Here is a 19272-nt window from a genome sequence, read left to right as displayed (position 1 = left end):
ATATAATCATTAACATCTCAAACCTATATATACACTCAGAATAGGTTGTAACGCATGCTCAAGAGACCAACACTTTTCTTGGGATCTCTTTCTCTATGGGAAATCAACCAATATTATATATATATCAAACACAACCTATATTCAATCACTATTGCTTCTTAAAATTTCTGGCTATTCATTCAATACAACAAAAAAAGGACAAACAGATAAAAACTTTGGCAGGCCATTTCCTGAAGCACTTTTTAGTGTCAGAATAATCATACATCTACATTATTTTCTTTAATTTCATGATACCAGATTATTTTCTTCATGTTATTTAAAATTTTTCCCTTTACTAACATTTAACATTTATTGCATACTGATAATCTTCCAAGTACTTGAACACTATTTTATTTAGTAATCATAAAACAAGCTTGATATGCTGTTCTTACCCCAAACTGCAGAATTGGTAATAGAAGTCAAGGAGTTCCAGTAAATTCTCCAGAGACACACTCCTAATAATTATGAACCCATACTTATGCCCCCATTTCATTTATGTTAGAAAAAAATATGAGGTTGAAATTATATTATTATTTTTCTTTTAATTTACTGACCTGACTTTATTTACATCTTGACTTTTGTTCAAGGAAAGGATATATAGTCCAAGTCTTTGAAATATGGGTCGTCTTTATAGTTGCACAATAGTTTAATAAAGGTAGCTCCATTTCCCTTACAGACACCTTTAACATAACCTAGAAAAAGAATAAAAACTTGGTCTATTATATGTTCAATGTGTCGTTTCCCACAGGTACGAGGGACTTTCAAGCCATGGAGAGAGGAGCATTTGAAGTCGTTTATACTCAACAAAGCCTATCTGGTTGTTTGCAGTTAGTCACAAGTTAAGCAGAACACCAAGAAAAAAACAACCAACCAAACAAACAAAAAAACCCAGATTACTGAATTACATATATCAGAATAACTTTGAATTATATCAGTTAATCAACACAGATATTTTAAAACAAGATTTCTTTATTAAGTATGGTTATATATTAATCAGTAGCCCCATTCACTAATAATTACGAAAATGAATCTGCAGGAGAGTAAGTGAACCTATATTTAAAAACCCACACACATTATATTGCATCTAGAGCTGTATATTTCAGGGAGTGGGAGATAAGTGTTTATATGAAAAACAGGAGAAATAAAAGATACTGACCATCATTTATTAAAGTCTACAATACGCTTGCTACTTCACATATCCTATCTAATTTAGTCTTCCAACAACTCTATTATATAATCCTCTTAGATGAACAATTTGAAGCTAATAGAAGTTAAGTAAATAATTCAAGGTCAGCTACATGAATGTGAGCAGGGAAATTTAAACTGATAGAAAGTATAAAGGAGCAATAATAATGAGGTGAAAGAGAGCTAGATCACTGATTGGTTGATAGCTTTTACTTTGATTTTCTCTATTTTCACTGATTCTTTAAGCTTAACAATTCTTCACTAGATTTCTTGGTCCTCAAGTGAACTGAGTAAACACCTCATATATGTTTCAGAAGAAATCAACTAGTTTATTTCCATTTCAACCACCTTAATTTCAAACTTTGCAAATTAAAATAGAAATTCTAATAAACAAGAATTAACAAATATGTTGATAACTGAGAGATTTAATTGTCACAAATATAAGTCCATAAAGTGAAACCCATTATATTTTGCAAATTTAGCAAAACGTGAAGTATGAATTTTGAAAACTAGAGTAGGTGGTGATAGGAAAACATTCATAATATTATCTAATTGCTAAAAACTTTCATGAAGAAGGTAACAGTTCATGAATTATTTATTCATTAAAAGAAGCACTTAATTAAGAGGAGCATTTTCCAGGCTTTTGTACTTGTGTGAAAGAAGGTTTATGTTTGGGTAAGAAGGCAGTGAGCAGGCAATTAAATATTACACAATAATCGTTAAAAGATGGGTAGGGATGTTCCTGATCTGCTTTTTAATAAGCAAATGGATAACAAGCTGATATTTTGCCCATTTAACTATCTGAAAATTATAGTTTTTGGAAGAGATTTTCAGTTTCAGTATATAATTTCTGGGATTAATTCCCAGAAAGATATATGATCAGACCCAGCCTCTTAATATTTATTTTTCCTTGAGATAAATATAAACCTATTTCTGAAATACAAGGTATATAAACAAAAACAAAGTCATGTTCTGAAATGTGTGATTAGATCTGAGAAGGGCTCTGCTTCTATTTGTGGTTACACATGGTTTGTTGGCACTGTGGACTAACAACATGTACATATTCCCAGAGCCCCTGTGGGATAAACTGGCATGTAGCACAGGTTGTTGATAATCATGGCTGACACGTGCTTCCAGGTATTTGGCATCTAAGTGTACTGTGTGCATTTGTCAGCTCTCCAGCCATATTCAGGGTTAGGGGTGGAGGAAGGGGGAAGAAACTAAGTGTAGGAAAAGTCATAAACTTCGAGATACTGATATTTGCATCTTCAGCAGAATCAAAGTTTCCTTTAAATCAATCAGTAGGCATTAGCTTTTTGGTTTCACGACCCCTCCCCCTTTAATTTGCTTTATCCAGTTTCATTTCTAAGGAAACTAAAGCACAGGTACTCTTTATCTGCTGCCAAAATCCATACTCTGAAAATTTAGTAGTAACTTCTGGTGACATGTTGTAAGTTATTTGATTCTAGCTTTAATTGAGCTTTTTTTTTTGTTTCTTCATCTGGCAATGGTCTGCTATAACTGAGTAAATGAATGAAGGAATAAATGAGTGAATGATTGAATGAAATAATAGACGAAGCTGAGATTATAATAACCCTTGCTTAAATAAAGGCTTAATCATGTCAACTAGTGCTCTTTCCAAGGTGGCATTGTTGAAAATTTTACTAGATTTCTCATAGATGGATTTCTTCTCCTATTCTGTGTTTCAAGGTGAAATCATCTCATAATAACATTTCTTGTCTTTAACTTTTAGGCATGCTACAAGTTTTCTTCTCTATAAACAACCAATGCCAAGTGCACTTTTGACTGCGTGAAGAATTAATTACCTTCTCAATGTATTCTGGTAACGTTATGTAAATGTGCTTAAATTCTTACTAGTAGACACATCACAGAATTTTTCCATGGGCATTGAAACTTTTTTGTAAAACAATATTCTCTTATAGTATTGAGGAGTACATGAAAAATTCAGGATGTATGTCTGTAAGTTTTTTTTAAAAAGTCGTTCTAGTACCCTTGAAGATCATTGAGCATTCTGCCAACAGAAGGCCATCTTACTCAGCACTGTAGGTCACATAATGGCGGCTGTTTACATTAGTCTCAGCTAAAGGCTATCAGATTTCTGTTTTTCTAGATTGCTCAATATAACGTGAGGGGACATTTTTATTGCTTCAAGACATAAGTGTAGCCAGTCAGTGATTTCTCGGTATTAGCCTATATCCCCTATAGAGTTTTACATTTATTACATTTAAAAACAGAAGACTTTCTGTAGAAGGCACTTATCTCATAGAGAAATAGGCACTTATCTCATAGAGAAATAGCACAAATTAGCTGGGTTTACATCATTTATATAAAAAGGTCCTATTTAGAGGTATATCTCTACAAGATCACTTAGCAGATTAGAAACTATGTTTAGCACAATTTGTGAGAGTTTTTAAACCTTTAAATTAATTGACTTCTTTCTTAAAATGAAATTCATTTTTTAAAAAACAATCCAGAGTGCAATAATATTTAAAAATATAAAATTACCCATATATCTACATTCTGAAATAGTCAATCTTAACACTGTGTTTCCATTGTTAAAATTATTTAGGGTATCTATATGCATTTACTTTTTAATTTTAATAAAATTAAAGTCATGTTTCATATACTGTTTTTAACTTATCTTGGTGCTATAATATTAATATATTTATATCACAAATGCATTTCTATGATGCCATTTTACATGGCTGTGTAGGGTTCCAACTTAAGGATTTAACGTAATCATTCAAACATCAGTGTTGTGACCTGAAGGTTTTTTGTATTTTTCCACTATATCAAATAATGTTACACTAAATATTCTTGAGGAAATTTTTTTATACATCCTTAATAATTTTCTTAAGATTATTGGTGAATATTCATAGCTAATACCTCTATGTGCTAGGTATTCTTCTAAGTATTTTACATCTATTAGCTCCACGTAGAGTGTACTATTATTACCTTTATACTAAATATGAGATAGCTAAGGCATATTGAGTTTAAGTAACTTGACCAAGTTTGCAAGTGGCCTCAGTCTGTGCTCTTCAGCATACCAATGAATATGTATATCCCTTATTCAATTGGTTAATATTACTAAATTGTTCCTAAGTTACAGCAGGACAGTTGATCTTAATCAGCAATAGATGAATATTACCTTTCTTGAAGTTTGCACTGATTCTTCAAGAATTCACAAAATGCCATATGCTACTATATTAATGTTCTACTAACTGACAAGGAGTGAATTCGACTAGTTGATACCCTACCACATTGAAGTTTGTTAGACTTATTCCATCAGCATACCTTGTCATTTCTATTACAGGTAGGAAATGAAGTCAAGTAATTTTACGTCAGCTTAGCCTGAGGAGTGTGTATGCATGTAGCACATTTCATACCTCCACCTGCCTAATTTCCTCAGTTACTTAACTAAAGTGAAAGAATGCCCAGAAGAAGTGTATTATAATGAGCTTGCTTCATTAACCTTGAATTTCTGGCATAATTTATTTTTGGAAAGAAGATGGAAGGAAGTATATCAGTCTAACTTCATATGACTTGTAATCAATATTACAGATTCCTGTGTAGAATAAATACCAAGGTGCCAAGCCAAAACTGGATTGATATTAATTTATATACTCTGAGTCATCCGCTTGGAGAAAGATCTAAAAGCACAAGCTCATCCACTATCCTGTTGTGACTTGAAATCACTCCAGAATCTATCATTTGCAATAGCCAGTAATTTCATATTCTGGTATCAGCAAGTCAGAGTATTTGACACCAATAAAAAAATTTAAAAACCATATATAAAAACCTTATTTTAGTGATTTGAGAATTTGAGCAAAGAATACACCAAGTATTTTTATAGGTGAAAAGAAAAGAAAACTAAAAACTCAAGGTATTGGAAAAAAATGATATGGAGCTAGGTTTTCAATAAAACCAGCTCTTTGTGAAGCAAAACAATACTTCTAAATGAATATCTAAGCATATCTGGATTGCTTTAATCTACCTCTTCCTTAGAATATAATTCAGTTTATTCTGAGGATGATTTCATGTGTGGGAAAACCCAGATTCATGTACCATTTAAAGACTGTGATCGTTCCAACTTTCAGAAGCTATGAAACTCATTGTTCCATAAACAATTTGGTAATTTTTTTTAAAGTATAACTAAATTTCAGTTGCTGTCATAATTACTACTCTTTTGAACCATTACAGTATTTGTTTAGTATTTTCCATCTCCTAAATGAACTTGAGAAATATAGAGGTAGATCATTTCGTATCCTCTTTCCTTGTACAACGTTGAAACAGCACACACTGCATTTTATGGGGGTTCTTTGAAAGAACAAAAATTAGTAACAGGAACACAGCAATCGAATCATTTTATTTATACTTTACTGAATATTAAAATTGTAGAAATATTTTAAACAGGTGTAAAAGTGTGGATTCAATTAATGCAGAACACGCTGTGGTTTTTATCCATAAATTGCAAAGCAAATGTTTTTGCTGGTCAATTTATATGCTAAACTACAATTTCAAACCACCATTACTTTGGTAAGCCAACTGTGCATCCCTTTTACAGATCCCTGTTTTAAAGGCTCTGGGTACTATGTTCAATCTTTGCCTATCTATGTGGGAGCAAGTCAGACCAGGATTGTGAATCTGAATGTGACCAGCAGGCATTGCTGTTGCCCTGCTCAGGTCCCCTTTGAGGGCTCTTCCACCCGTCTCTCAGCTGCTGTGAGTGCTGACTGCTAGCAGCTTGCAGCTGCCTCTTCTCTTGAATATTGCCCTCTGCTGATGGGAACTGCTTGGCAAAGAAATAATCTAGGGAATTATGTTCCCCTTCCACTTCTATGCAGCCTATGACCAATGACTTACTGACAAGCGTGAAAAAAAAGGCGGGGCCCTTGCTTCAAGGTGGGACAATTGAGTGGCACCATTCCCACTCCAGGATTCCCTATGAAATGAGACGGAGGCCAGACTTCACCTGCATCCACATCTGTGCTTAGCTCTTCCCTGACTTATTTTGCTTCCCTCACTTGCTACAGGGGTCATCCAGACCACTTCTTCAATACATCACTTGCCCAAGACTCTTATTTCTCAGACTATGCTTGTAGTGAATATGATCTAAGACAATGCTGTATTCTACTGAAAAAAAAAAATTAGAGTCTGCTGACATTGAAATGAGCTTTTATAGTGTAAAGTGTAGGAAGTTCTAGATGATTATAATTTTGTACATTCATTCATAATAAGATTTTTCCTACCAATTTCATTGAGATACAATTGACATAACAGCACCGTATGTTTAAGGTATACAGCATAGTGATATGATTTACATGCATCATGTATGTAAATATGTCATTTACATACATCATACATCATGAAATGATTACCACAATAAGTTTAGTGAACATTCATCATCTCATACGAATACAAAATAAAAGAGAAAGAAAAAATATTTTCCCTTGTGACGAGGACTCTTAGGATTTACTGTCTTAACAACTTTCATATATAACACAAAACAGTGTTAATTACATTAATCATGTTGTACATTATATCTCTAGTACTTATTTATCTTAATTTAAAAAAATGTGCTCAGAATGTTGCTTTATTTCTTAGTCCTAGTCTGTTTGCATTTAAAATCAATGTAGTGGCCAACTGAAAAATAAAAATGAGATTGCTTTTAAATATACTTTCACAAAAGCTGCATTTTTACCATTAAAATAAAGTTTATTCTTTTCTCACCATAAGAGTAAGGGAATTTAAGAGTACCAAATAAGATTGCCAAATTTTTGGAGGATGTGTATAGTTTAGTAGTTAGAATCAACAAAAAATGTGAAGAAAACTCAATTTGTTCCATAAGTGTGCTGGATTCCTCACTGTTTTTCTCTGCTTAAATGATATTGACGGTTGTCCTTATTGAAGAGGAAATAAGTATGTGCTTGGAGCCTCGCAGACAACCATTCATCATTCTCTCATGCAAAAGACAGAAGCCCTGTACCAGCACACAAAATCCGAAGGCAGCTACAGTAACAGAAAATCAATAGACTGTATTAGAAAACTCAGAGGCTAATCAGAGCCCAATCTCCAGGCGTGATGTACTCGAAGAGAAGCATTGCTTTAGGACATAACTCAATTCTCTGAACACCACAGACTACAGGTTAATTCAAGCATTTAGAGGGAAAATGAGTGTCTTTAAAATATACATTTTGTTCTTTATTGCCTCCCAAAGAAAGTTCAGTGCAGTACTGTAATGAATAATGATAACATACATTCTTAAAAACTGATGTTAGCTCAGTCATTATGCCCAAATAGAATGAGTAGCCCTGCTGTGTGAAGAAATGAGATGTCATTAGTAAGCAACATCTCTGCTAAAAGGAGGATGCATGTTGTTACTTGTTAAACACACTATTAATATCTGTAAAGGTAAACGACAATTGGCTCTTTACTTTCATAAGCAGCTGAATTTGCTGACACATTTTAACTGATCCTGAACCCTAAGTGAAGATAGGGACTCAAATCGAAATTTACTCTGTGAAGAATTTCAAGTAAGTTGAAATTGACACTGTATAATAAAAATACATTTAGGTTAAACTATTCAAAAATACCAGGCTCTGAAAAATACCTAAATATTTTGCACTGGTGTAATGCTTTCCCCCTTGGGAACTCAAAACATTTTGGTATACATCATATGGCAGTTTTTCTGAATTTTCTTTACAATAAGTAGAATATAGTCTTAATTCAAGTATTTTTTTTTTTGCCATTATGGGAGTATAGAATTTATTCAAGAATTTTACCAGCAGTATAGGTTCATAATATTTCTACGCTCTTTGTTATTTCTATGTATTTTTAACATTTTGTTAAGTCTTCAAGAATAGGTTTGCTTTTTCAGATAAATTTATCATATCTCAGCACAATCCTGAATTGTGTACAACAAATTCTTGTTTCAGTATTAAAGGGACATTTGTGTTTTAATGAACCTCTGATTTTATCTTAGGTTGACAACTTGAATTTAAATATTGCATAAATATATGTACTTACTGTAATAAATGAAATGTCAAGGTCAATTTGAATCTAATAATCCTAACAAAATGAAGTAACATCATGAAAAATGAAGCCCTGCTTGGGAACAAAAGCTAATTAAGAGTTTTTTAATGCCCCAGAGAGAGAAGTGTACAGAGAGGAGTCATAGCTGGTTTAAGACTGGCAACTCTGTTGCATGTGACAGCTCATTCAGCTGTCCCACCCAGACACAATCCAGCATCTGGGCTGATAATTATTAGACTTCAGAACACTTCTTGAACATTGTCCATGTATTACAGTGCTTACAAAAGCAGGCCTTCTAGAATTACTGTAGTTTTATACATTAATAAATGCTTTATCAATATGCGTATATTTCTTTACCTCTGAGTTACAGCTATTTCGACATGCCAAAAGGGGAGTGCTGTAGATTTAAAGAAATCTTTTTACAAAAGATCATTCTTTTTGTTTTCCTTTTGAAGACAGATATTATAATTTATAATGCCAATATTTAAAATTCAAAATGCATTACCTCTGTGGCATAATACTGGTGAATAAATTCTCATAAATAAAATAAGTGAAAGGATCTAATTTTAGCATAAACTTTAAAAATATTTTACCTTTTGTTTACCATTAAGCAACTTTGAGATGTCTTCTTTTTAAAGATTTTTAAATAAAATTTTCAGACATGTTTATACACATAGTATCCTAATGCAATATGCATTTTGAAAAACTATATTTAGTAAGTGATTTTTTAAGGTGAATAAGAAAAGACTAATTTGAAGCTTCAATGGATAGTTTTCTGAATAGACTGTACTGTACACTGAAAATGGTTGATTTTGTGTTCTTTTCTAAGAGCAAATGTGTTCTATTTATCGAGGCACTCCTACCATTCTGTAACCTTGGATAAGTCACTTCAGTGTGTTCATTGTAGAATCTCAAGACATTCTATCAACTGTAAACATTTTACTAGACAAAAGTTTGGAAACACATTTTTATAGACACATTTATATGCTACAGTATGAAGTTATTTCTCAAATCTTCCTCCAACTCTATTCTCTCGCATCACATAAAATCCATGTCCCATAGTCTTTAGCAAAGACACAGTTTTATAGTCTGTGTTCTTTTAGGTTCTAGAAATCTTCAAATATTCACAATACGTTATTGAAAAATGTTTTAGATACAAAAAATAGGAAGCAAATTTAAACTGGGAGACTACAGTCCATGGGTTCAGTCACTGCTAGATTCATGAAATCAGTGACATCAAGGCCATGATTCTCTTATACACAAATTCTCTATTCATACAGTTTATAGAAAACCCGCTGGCAGGACCAGACTTACATCCTAACAGCTTATCAGTGCCAGTATGAAAGGGACATTGAAGAGCAATGAAAATATGTCCTTGGAAGAACTGTGGTCTAATTTTGTCACAAATATTTGTTGAGCAATGAATCCCCATCTCTTCCCTGTATCGGTTACTGCATCTTAGGGCTGATAAACTCTGATTTGCTGCACCTGTATAATGGACCCAAAACCATGAATGCGGAGGGATGGGGTCTGCTTTATATACATGTTTTCACAAAAATAAATGGTTCTGCTTTTAGAATAAAAAAGGGTATAATGGGTGTTGAACATCACAAAACAATAGATATCAAAACTATTAGATTTCCTAGGACCTGATAATAACTTACATGTTGGCTTTTCCCTCATTATTAAGAATCCATTGAGCAAAATATCTTCATTGACAAGAATTTCATCTGTCAAACAGCAGAAGAACTAGTTCCTATCTGGAGAGCCATGAAAGTGTACAACATTGAAGTTGATACTCTATATAACTATAGTACAAACAATCTATCATATAAACAGCTATTTTTCAGATTATCATCCAAGTGTGATACCTAAACACTATAGTTTTGTTCTTTTAAAACATGATAGTTTTTAAGATTAATTTTAGCATATAAACCCCTATCCTTTTCATTTCTTTACAATTTATCCATTGATGAACCTGGGCTATCTGATATAAAGGATTTCCCACAGTCTGGATTTGGCTGTTTTTATATGTGCAACATAGTTCAAAATGTGCCTTTTTCCTTTGCATTTTCAGTGTACTGGCAGATGAACAGAGAGACCTGATCAGACTCAGGTTCATTTCTTTGGCAAGGTTATAAATGGCTGTTCATCAAGAACAGGGACAGATAATGTCTGATTTTTTTTTCTCATTTTTATTTGTGCTCAGTGCCCACATCCATTAATTCACTGGGGCTGCTAAATGGTGATATTCTATTCTATCATTTCTTTTTCAATTATTGCTTGGTATACTTTTATAAATACACATTCCCCCACATCTATTATTTGCCTATCTATTGGTATAGTTCTTATAGAAACAGCAGTATCAATGTTTGATTATTTTACTCTATTTACCAGTTTTCAGAATAATAAACTGTTTCTCTATTATGCTGGACAATTTATATGTTAACTTGAGTAAGCTACAGTCACCAGTTAGTCAAACACTTATCTTGTCATTGCTGTGAAGGTATTTTATAGATGTGATTATGATCCATAACTAGTGACTTTAACTGAAGGAGATTATCCAAGACAATCTGGGTGGGCATAAATTAATTACTTGAACAAACCTTCAGAACTGAGGTTTACTGAAGAAATTCTGCCTGTGGCTAGCAGCTTCAGTTCATGTGCAAGAGTTCTAGCCTGCCTTTGTTGATAACCAGTCCTTTGGATTTTAAATTGGCCTTAGAAGCCCCACAATTTTATGTCAGTTCCTTTCCATAAATCTCATTTTATATATATAATATATATTATATGTATATATATTTTATATATATATATATATATATATATATTTATTTTTTTTTTTTTTTTCTGATTCTGCTTCTCTTGTTGAACCCTGACTGATAACAGATTTTTAGTAACAGGGGTGGTTTTAGAGGAATAGCATGATAAGGATGAGTTTTCTAAACTGGTTTTGGGTTTTGTTGAACTGCTTCTCTACTCTGCTTAGATTTCAAAGACTAATGACTCTGCTATTTTCAGTGGTAAAAAATGGCACTTGTAGTCCATGGCATGATTTGGCAATAGAGATAGACAAAATTTCATCTTGAATACTCTTAACCAAATACGTAAAGAAGGGAATGTTCTATATGACCATGTATTCGATGCTTTAGAATATTGTAGTCAAGCTAAGAGGATAATATTTCTCCTGACTGTGCTGAAAAAAGTAAGGAAAGGAAAGGATTATCTCAGGGTTTTAAATTCCCAGGTTCAGTTGAATATAAATGACCTGAAAGCTTCTGTATCTGCCTTGAAAGAAACCTTTATCTGCTGTTGCCACAAGGCTGAGATTTCTGAAAACAAAAGTCAGAGTCTCAGAGAAACAGACAGTAGAGTGGTGGTTACCAGGGCTTGGGGGTGGGGAAAATGGGAAGATATGGGTCAAAGGGTGAAAACTTCTAGTTATAAGATTAACAAATTCTGGGGATCTAATATACAGTATGATGATTATAGCTAATAATATTGTATTATAGGCTTGAATATTGCTGAGAGAGGAGATCTTCAATGCTTTCACCACAAAAAAAGAAATGGTATTAATAATTATATGATGGCATGGTAATTATGTGAAAGTGATAATCTTCTTGCAATATATAAGATGTATCAAATCAACATGTTGTAAACCTTAAACTTACACAATGTTATATGTCTATTATATCTTAATAAAGCTGGAGGCAAAAAGTCATGATGGGATTACAGTGCAAATTGAATCCCCCACCTCATTGGGGAGTGAGATCCTGAAAATTCAAATGGGGTCCTACATGCAGATCACAATGAAGCCAAGGAAGACAAATCCCTAAATTCTTCTCTGTCAGCAGAAACCTTCCTGAGATTGCTGCCTTGCAAGGCACTGTTGATGCTATTTAGGGCCCACCCCAGTCACCTCTTTGTTTCTGGACCTATAACTACCCAGGACTATTATAGACTGGGCCTATACTCAGACTCAATTACTAATAGATCCCAAAGAGTAAGATACAAAGTGTGACCCATGAAAAGGTGCCTGACACATCAAAAGAACTGCATGATTATTTTCAGTATATACAAATATACAAAAATTGGGGGGATATGTGTGGGAATGGATTTTAAAGGTGTGGGTAATGGTGGAAGGAACATAAAATTAGATCAAGCCGGGGCTTCTCTGGTGGTGCAGTGGTTAAGAATCCACCTGCCAATGCAGGGGACATGGGTTCGAGCCCTGGTCCAGGAAGATCCCGCATGCCGCGGAGCAACTAAGCCCCTGCGCTACAACTACTGAGCCTGTGCTCTAGAGCCCATGAGCCACAACTACTGAAGCTTGCATGCCGCAACTACTGAAGCCTGCATGCCTAGAGCCCCTGCTCCACAGCAAGAGAAGCCACTGCCATGAGAAGCCCACATACCACAATAAAGAGTAGCCCCAACTAGAGAAAGCTCACGTGCAGCAATGAAGACCCAACACAACCAAAAATAAGTAAATTTTAAAAAATTACATCAAGCCACATTTACTGATACAGGACCACCAAACAGGGATTTTGGACTCAGTGTTTGATTGAAGATGTTAGAAAGTGCTCTAACAATTGTTCTGCTTGATTGCCTGATAGACCCTAACATGGACTACATTAGATGAAGTTGAAATATCAAAACTATCTTGATAAACTATAGAGGAAAATGTCCAAACACTTAGAGAGATTGGAATGTTAGAAAACATTTATCATGTTAAGATTTGCTCAGTCATCCTAGGGGGGTCCACAGGACCCACATTTCACAAAATAATGTGACAAATAAATTTGTGAGGGGAGCTCCATCATCCCTGAAGGGTTCTGTGATCACTGTAAGTTCATGTAGGCCAGAATGCTACCATCAAATTGGAATCCCAAAATGCATGGGGATAAGGGAATACCAGGATGGCAGGGGCCAAGTGGTGGCACTTAGTAATAAAGAGAAGGTGACTGTAGTTGGGAGACAATTCTCCATAAATATCTGATTTTTATGCACGTTGCTGATCCTCTTAGCAAAGGTATTTACAGCAAAGTTAAGAATTAACTTTGTATAAATTTTTGTATATGGAAACATTTTAGGATAATCAACTAAAAGACCTTTTCCTCTCCAGAGATATCTGAGGGTAATAAAGATAAATCCTTCCTCACCTCTCTGGAGACATTTGTTTACATTCCAAAGTAAAGTAGGATCTCTCTCTCTCTCTCTTTTTCTCTCTCTCTGGAAAGCAGGACAATCAGGCCAGCAACAGACCTAATAAGTTCAGTTTCCTAATTTTAAATTTTTCTCCTGTGATCCAGGTCACTGTATGTACAAGTACTATATGTTCCCCATTGTGTCATGCTGTGACGATTGGGGTTTGAGTAATCAGTGCTAAAATATTGTTCTTGTTGCTACTTTTGCTATGAGTAATAAATGTTTTTTGTCTCTGATCAAGGGGTCTCCTGTCTTCTTATGTCTTCTATCAGTGTGTGCATGCATTTGTGTGTGTGTGTGTGTGTGTGTGTGTGTACAGATAAAATCAGACTAATTTGTTAGCTTAGAAGTAGGGTGAATGCTCAGATCCTTCACAGTTTCTGACTTATTATTCAATACACATAATACATTTTAATGAGTGAAAACTATCTTTTTATAAATATAAAATGAAAAAAGAAAAGCTTGAGAAGATTTTTTTTGTTATTGAAGAGGATTCTTAAAAGAATTGTGGGCCACCTTCCTAGACAGGTAAATCAGAACCTCTGAGGAGTGAAATAAGGTGAGTATATTTATCAAAATAAAGTATTTGAAAGTTTGAAAAATTTGAGAAACCAGTCTGCTATGTGTTGGTTATTCAATTAAGATGAAACTCCACTACAAAAATAATGTTACCATTCTATTATAAATATGGAAGAGTTCATGTATTTATAATTAATATTTTTTGTGCATACATTGTATACTTAAAAACATAGTGTGACAATACGATATTTTCCTCCAAGAAATCTTTACTAGTGGTAGAGAGCTAAAACTATCCCCTATGAATAATGGTGGCTAATACATCTAAATTGCAAGTTCTGATGCATGTATACAAGCTTCAGAACTTCAGAAAAACGGTTATCTCTACGGGACAGGGTAGAAGAGAAAGGTTTAATAAAGCAAAGAGATTTACTGATATTGAAAAATCTTAACATTGTTTTAACTGAATTAAACTTTTAATTTCTTTCCTATAACTAAATATTTTATAATAATTTTATTAACAAGTTAATGTTTCTCTGGTAGCAGTATCTCACTTCACATCATTATTTCTAATTTGAGCCTACACAGACATGCTGTATTTTATGTGCATTTTAAATATCATATATAAGACTTCAGACAAGTTTGGGCTTGAACAGGGTGAATTCAGACACTGGAAGATGTAGATTCTTCAAGATGAGTCACTCCTTGCTAAAAATTCTTCAACTGATTCCCATCATACTTACAATTAAATCCAATCCCCTTAACAAAATCTGTAGAGCATCTGGTTGATTTGGCCCCTAGCAATTTTTCCAGTCTGGTCTAATGCAATTCTTATATTTGCTCATTAAGTTTCAGCCACACTGGGGTTTGGACTATTCCAAGAAAATATTAAATCTTCTCTCATGCTGGCATATTCAATCAAGTTCCAGAATCTATGATTAGCTGAAACCCTCTCAATATTCTCTATTCTCTTTCTCATCATCATATATGATTTCTACAGAAAAAGATGACATCACAAACATTTGGTTTTTAATTATAGTTTTTCTTTCTTATAAATCTTGAATAAAGTGAAAAGCATTACATATATTATATACTGATGAGAGTGTCTAGAGTAAAGCTTAGACACAAATTAGAGGCTCTCTAAATATAGTAACCATAATTATCAGACAATATGTAGTAAATAATAGCACATAACTGCAAAGAAAGAAATATCTCTAAAATAGAAGTTCTACCTCTGGGATGGCCAAGTAAGTGCCTAACAGACTGATCATCTCACAGATAAAAACTATAACCTCTGGTCTAGACAATAAACTCTGGTACAGTGAAAAATAGTAGGCATACTGTGGAGGGAATTTTACTATGGAAGAATGCAACAATGTCGAGCGAGTTTCCAACATTTATGGCTTTTAGCCTGAAAGTAAGTCATGGTCGACATTGCTCAGGACAGCTAAAACTCCAGTAGAAAATCTATGACCTCTGGGCCTGAACAGCCATTGAATGGAATATAGAGAAATCACAGACCCTAGAAATTGGTTTGGGTGTCCTAGAAAAGAGAGATGCGGAGCTGAGATCTTCATACTCTATGAGTGAACTCTGTACAAATCTCTAGCTGCTCACTGAAGCATGCATGCATATTACAGACTGAAAGAAGCCCTGCTGGGCAGGGGCAGGGGGGGTGATGGTGTTGGAGGGAAGAAGGGCTTGAACTGAATTTTGAGTTATAGATTAAGAGAAAGTGTTTTACTTTGCGTCCAACCAAGTTAGTTGCCTTCTAAAATAAAAATATCAGTATCCTTCAGAGGAATATAACAGAATTCACAGCCTCCAAAATATAACATTCAAAAATCTGGCAAGGGCTTCCCTGGTTGCGCAGTGGTTGAGAGCCCGCCTTCCGATGCAGGGGACACGGGTTCATGCCCCTGTCCGGGAAGATCCCACATGCCGCGGAGCGGCTGGGCCCGTGAGCCATGGCCGCTGAGCCTGCGCGTCCAGAGCCTGTGCTCCACAACGGGAGGGGCCCCGGCAGTGAGGCCCGCGTACCGCAAAAAAAAAAAACAAATCAAAAATGTGGCAAAAAGTTGAAATTACCTGATAGATGAAGAATAAGGAAAATTGACCCATTCTTTATGGAAAAAAGACAATCAATAGATACTAATCCCGAGATTTTGGAAATAACAACAAAGACCTAAAAGCAGCTAATAAACTATGATAAATGAGGTAAAAGAAAATGTGATTTCAGCGAAATAAGCAATGGAAATTTCAACAATAAATAAAAACTAAAAAAATCAAGAGGCATTAAAGAGCTGAAAAATATTATATCTGGAAAAAAACAATTAAATGGACTTAGAGTTGACTAAGGAAAGAGTGAATTTGGAAATAGGTCAATTAAGATGATCTGATTTGAAGACCACAGAGAATAAAAAGATCAGGGAAATATGAACATAAGCTTAAATATTGGTTGGATAATATGAAGAACAATAAAGCAGGAAAAGGGTTTGAAAAAATAATGAGGGAAAATTTCTACAATTTGGTGAAAGTTATGTATTTGTAAAGGTAAGAAGATCAAAAAACACCAAGTTGGATAAATATTAAGAATAGCAAGCCTAGACACATCGTAGTACAACTATTTAAAACCGACAATACGTAAAAGTCTTGACAACATCCAGAGAAAAATAATGCATTATATCCAGGGGAATGATTCAAATGACAGCTGCCTTCTCCACAGAAACCATACAAGACAGAAGAGATTTGGATAATGATTTTAAACGCCAAAAGGGAAAAAATATTAGCCTAGAATTCTAAATCTATTGAAAATGTCATTCAAGAATAATGGCTAGGGACTTCCCTGGTGGCACAGTGGGTAAGAATCCTCCTGCCAATGCTGGGGACATGTGTTTGAGCCTTGGTCCAGGAAGATCTCACATGTCGCAGAGCAACTAAGCCCACATGCCACAACTACTGAAGCCCGCATGCCTAGAGCCCGTGCTCTGCATTAAGAGAATCCACTGCAATGAGAAGCCCGCGCAACACAACGGAGAGTAGCCCCTGCTCGCTGCAACTAGAGAAAGCCCCCATGCATCAACGAAGACCCAATGTAGTCAAAAATAAATAAATAAAAATAAAGTTTATTTTAAAAAAAGAATAATGGCTAAAGATATTTTATTTTATTTTTTTTTCTTTTTTGTGGTACGCGGGCCTCTCACTGTTGTGGCCTCTCCCGTTGCAGAGCACAGGCTCCGGACGCACAGGCCCAGTGGCCATGGCTCACGGGCCCAGCCGCTACGCGGCATGTGGGATCCTCCCGTACCGGGGCACGAACCCGTGTCCCCTGCATCAGCAGGCGGACTCTCAACCACTGCTCCAACAGCGAAGCCCTAAAGATATTTTTAGATAAAAGTAAATAAGAAAAATAATTGTCAGCATACTGCACTACCAAAGTGTTAAATAAAGATATAAAATTTACCAACATTGATAGAAGATAAAGCATAACGTCTGAATATTTCATTTAAACAAACTATGTACAAGACTTCTATTGCTAAGAACAATTAAAGAAAAGCTGAATAAATGGAGAGATATGTGCCATGTTCATGAATTGAAAGATATTATTGTTAAATTGTCAATTAGCCATCAATTAATCTGTAATTTAATTGCGATTACAAGTATAATAATAGAGATTTTTTAGAAATGAACAATATAAAATTCTGAAATTTATATGGAAATGAAAAGACAGACTCTCCAAAGCAATCTTGAAAAAATAAGAACTGAGTTGAATAACTTATACTCCATGACTTTAATATTTACTATAAAGGTATAGCAATCAAGACTGTGTGATTTACAAAGAGAATAACAGACAAAATAGAGAGTCCAGAAATAGAGAGCCACTTACATGGTCAGGCAAATTTCATCACAGACACTAAAGCAATCCTATGGGGCCTGGGGTGTCTTTTTCAACAACTCATGTTGGAATTACAAGATATTTATATGGAAAAGAAAAAATACTTTTATCCGCTACTTCTCACCAGACACAAAAATTAAGATCAACCACAGACCTAAAACTACAAGTTATTGTTGTAATACCTTTTAGAGGAAAACATATGGAGAGTATTTTTATGTTTCAGGAATAGACACAGATTTCATAAATAAAGAAAACAGTGGCAATTAAAACATTTAAAAAATGTAATAAATTAGGTTAGTTTTTAAAAACTTCATCAAAAATAAAAACTTCCACTCATGGACCTAGAGACTGTCATATTGAGTGAAGTAAGTCAGACAGAGAAAGACAAATATCATATATTCCCTATATATGGAATCTAAAAAAAAAAAAAACAGGATATAAATGAACTTATCTACAAAACAGAAGTAGAGTTACAGATGTGGAAAATAAACTTATGGTTACCAGTGGGTAGGAGGGGAGGGAAAAATTGGAAGACTGGATTGACATATACACACACTACTATATATGAAATATATAACCAATAAGGACCTACTGTATAGTACAGGGAACTCTACTCAATACGCTGTAATGGCCTATATGGGAAAAGAATCTAAAAAAGAGTGGATACATGTATGTGTATAATAGATTCACTTTGCTATACCCCTGAAACTAATACAACATTGTAAATCGACTATACTCCAATAAAAATTAAAGACAAAATAAACAAACAAAAACTTCTGTTCATCAAAAGACACTGTTAATAAAATGGAAAGGAAAACCTTTTATCAGGTTAAAAGAAATATTTGTGAAACATATCCTGGTTTCCAGGATATATAAAGAATTTCTAGAACTCAATACTGAAAAGATAACACCATTAAAAATTGTCAAAAGTTCACAAAAGAAGATATAAAAATGGACAATATGCAGGAAAAAGTGCTCAACATTATTAGCCATTGGATAAATTCACCTTAAATCACAATGAAATACTAGTACACATTGATTAGAAGGGCAATAATTAAAAGAATTCTCACACCAAGCTTTGTTGGGCCTGTGGAATAACCAGAACTCTCATATGCCATTGGTAGGAAGGTAAGATGCTACAGTCTTTTGGGAATATGAACCAGTACTTTCTTTTAAAACTAAATATACATGCACTCTATGACCAGCATTTTCAATACTAGAGGAAATCTATATCCCACAACAAGACTTGAAATGTTGCATGATATTCTATTATTTTTTATTGTTCTATTTAACATTAGTAGTAAATAGTAGCATTATTCATTGTAGCCAAAAACTGGAAAGAATCCAGGTGTCATTCAAAAGGTAAATGGATAAAA

At 34.2% G+C, this 19272-nt stretch overlaps 1 long non-coding RNA gene across 2 annotated transcripts in view; it reads right to left on the bottom strand.

Moving 5' to 3' along the window:
* Window positions 1-19272, bottom strand: part of LOC307185975 — a 184561-nt gene that overhangs the window by 20904 nt on the left and 144385 nt on the right. For both annotated transcript variants that reach the window (XR_013828220.1, XR_013828221.1), the window contains exon 4: window positions 594-731. This is a non-coding gene — a long non-coding RNA (uncharacterized lncRNA). The remainder of the gene's footprint in view (window positions 1-593; window positions 732-19272) is intronic.

This window comes from Stenella coeruleoalba, assembly GCF_951394435.1.
Source record: "Stenella coeruleoalba genome assembly, chromosome: 4".
NCBI classification, from domain to species: Eukaryota; Metazoa; Chordata; class Mammalia; order Artiodactyla; family Delphinidae; genus Stenella; species Stenella coeruleoalba.
Note: the sequence above shows the minus strand (reverse complement) of the source record. Positions and strands in the feature narration are given on the sequence as shown.